This window comes from Ursus maritimus, unplaced genomic scaffold, assembly GCF_017311325.1.
Source record: "Ursus maritimus isolate PB19 unplaced genomic scaffold, ASM1731132v1 scaffold_17, whole genome shotgun sequence".
NCBI lineage: Eukaryota > Metazoa > Chordata > Mammalia > Carnivora > Ursidae > Ursus > Ursus maritimus.
This window is the reverse complement of record NW_024424119.1, coordinates 24499408-24502567: the sequence shown is the minus strand read 5'-3', so window position 1 is coordinate 24502567 and position 3160 is coordinate 24499408.

The window sequence follows — 3160 nt, the reverse complement described above, 5'->3', positions numbered from 1 at the left end:
TGGGGAGACCATTGCAGCATAGATGGAGGCAGCTTTCTTAGGGCTCCTCTCTCTGCACAGTGAGTCCCTTGTGGTTACTGTGCTGGTTTCTGGTGGTTGTTCCTCATTGGAGTCTCCCTTTGTTTTATGCAGTTTAATTTCTTTCTTTCTTTTTTAAAGATTTTATTTGAGATAGAGAAAAAGAGAGCGAGGAGCAGAGGGAGAGGGATAAGTGGGCTACATGCTGAGTGTGGAGCCCAGTGTGGGGCCCCATCCCATGACCCTGAGATCATGACTTGAGCCGAAGCCAAGAACCAGATGTTCAACCAACTGAGCCTACCCAGGCACCCCTGCAGTATAATTTCTAATGCCCACTCCTCCATCCTTCAGTTTAAATTCAGGCTAAATGTTCCCCAGTTCTTCCCCAGCCCTGAACCCTTCTTCATTACCAGCCCCTACCTCAGGCCAAACTTCAACCCTTGCCCCCACTACTACTACCTTCTTTTCCAGCTCAGATTAGGATCTCTGGGGTATCCTTTCCTAGAACCCAGCATGAGGTACAATCTCTCACCTCAAATGAAATTTTATACCTGTTACAGAAGTGGTTTGAAAATTTGTGTTTTAATCTTTTTCAGTATATCCTGGCCACCCAGGCCTATGTGCCAGTTTCCATTCTTCCTGGAGAATTTCCTATAAGCAATAATATTTGGAACTAGAGTGCACCACCTTTGAAAGAGTCCATGTGACGCTGGTGGGTCTTGGCTTGCAGGATCCAAGAGTCTCTGGTATTGATGAAGCCTTGTGGCAACTAACAGACAAATCTCAGCTAAGGAACAATTGTAGACTTTCATAGCCCTCTGTGTTTATGAGCCAAAGCAGCAAGGATCTAAGAAAGATTGGATTGTGACATCCAGGAAGTTCTATGTGAGGGGCCCGCAAAGTTCCAGTTAGGAAATGACCAAGAGAAGAGTCTGAGGCATAGTCTAGAAAAGACCTATCAAGGAATTGTTACCTATCAAGGAATTCAGGAAGCTACCTAGTGAAGGCTTTGGGGACTGATTCTGTAGAGGAGATAAAAAGTGACTTGTTGAGTCACTCAGAGAATTGGTCAGAAAATGACTTATCAATGTGTTCAAAAGAGAACCTAGATTGGAAGCAACTGGAAAATGCATTGGTTTACTTGGACAGGAAGCTGGGGCAAGTCTATAACAGTGGTATCCCTATAGGTTCCCAATAGGTATTGTTCATGGCTTGCTGCCAATTATACATTTGCCCCCTCCTGGGAAGTCTTATAGCTGCTTGGAAACTGGAAATTTGGTACCCTCAATGAATCAGAAACACTGCCTGAATACCTCTTGGAGGGTATCTTCCCTTCCTTGATCTAGCCATTAGATAAGCACGAGGAAGCCAAGGTTACATAGTTTTGAGTGTGGCAGAGGTAGAGCTTACCTCACCAGGTCCTTGAATCCATAAAACTGTTATGTTGATAGAGACCCAATCATGGTTTCTTCCCTGGTCTACTTTTCTCTCTCAGCCACCCATGTTTTAGGAATGGCTAAGCCAAGGTTGCTTAGCTCTTTGACAGAAACCATTGTGTAGGTCAGAGGATGGGCTGATCACAAAATATTCAGTCCCTACCTTGGATAGTTCTTTCCCTGCTCCATCAGCTGTGAGCAAGGAAGCCAGAGGGCCCTGAGATGCTGGTCATGGTTCACACAGGACCCTCAGTCCAAGAAAAGCAGACAAATTTTTGCCCATCAACCTGGACAAATCATGGCAGAATGCAAGTGTATGGGGGACAAGGAGGCTGTCCAGAGTCACTTCCAAGTGATGGCAGAACATGACCCAAGGGATAAGTGTGGAGTTGTGTACCCACAGACTCCAGCCATGGAGGAGCACTGCCCCAGAGGCAGAGAACAGAGGAAGAGTGTCTGGAGGGGATCCCCACAGAGGGGAGCATTCTTCTTGGAGTTTCCACTTTAGGAAAAGGATATTGGAGATTAATTTAGAGATTCCTTCAAGGGTCAGATAGTCTAGGGAGATATTGAAGTCCAAGAAGATTCCATCTGCTAAGTCACAATTGGAGGATGTTCTGAGAGTCAGTGAGCTGGGAGATGCCCAGAAGCTAAATGGCTCTCTGAGTGGTCAAGGAGCTCCAGTGACCAAGGAATGGCCCCTACCACCAAGGGTGATGGTTGTCCAAGATTCAGGATGGCCAAGCCTTAAAGAACATGTTACTGTCATACAAATGAGCAGATGACAGCCATAGTACTGTCATTATGAAATTGTACACACACACACACACACACACACACACACACACTACTATAAAAGGATTCAGGGGCTTCTCAAAGTGAATTAAGACCCCACTGCCCAGGGGCAGTGTGTGTGTGTGTGTGTGTGTGTGTGTGTGTGTGTGTGTGTGTGTGTGTGTGTAGGGGGTCACACAGGCATTAAAGGACCACAAATCCCCCCATGCAACCTCTAAGACAGGAAAGGCTCAAATTGCAGGCAGAGTTGCAGAGCCATGTTCAGGGCTTTCTCATGGGAGTGCCCCTGGCCTCAGACAGCCTGGCTTTTAAAGACTCATAGGCTTATCCCCAGAGTGCACTCAGTGGAGATAACGACAGTTTCCCGGGTCTTACATGTACACACTGAAGCCAGGGGAAGTAGTTTGGCTTAGCCGACCTGAATCCGAAAGCTTCAGGCCTCAGGAAAGAGCCAGGACAATAATTTAGCCCCAAGTGAAGAGGGATGACCTAGGGGACCCAAAACAGGAAAGCACGGAGTAGTGGATGCAGGATTGGGGATCTCCCTGCCCAGGCCAGGAAATTCGCAGACACCTTTGTGAGCAAGACCCCTTGGTTTCTGCAGTGGAAGGAATAGGTTCCTCCCAAAAGTACGTTAGCAAAAGGATGAGAAGCTTTTTCACTGGCATTGTCCCAAGAGAAAAGGCAAGGGCAGAATTTCTCTGTTAAAGCTTAGTTGGTGTTAGCCTCTGTATGGAGCCTAGGCCCAGGTGAAGGCAGAGATGTCTTCATGGCACTGTGGACACTGAAGCTTAGAAGGGCATGGTTCTTGTGGGCTTGATCTTGAAGAATCCGGAGCTCAGGCATGGAAGAAAGTCAGCATCAGGAGGAAGTCCAGGCCCAGGCATAGCCTACAGATGGGCATTCCTGCG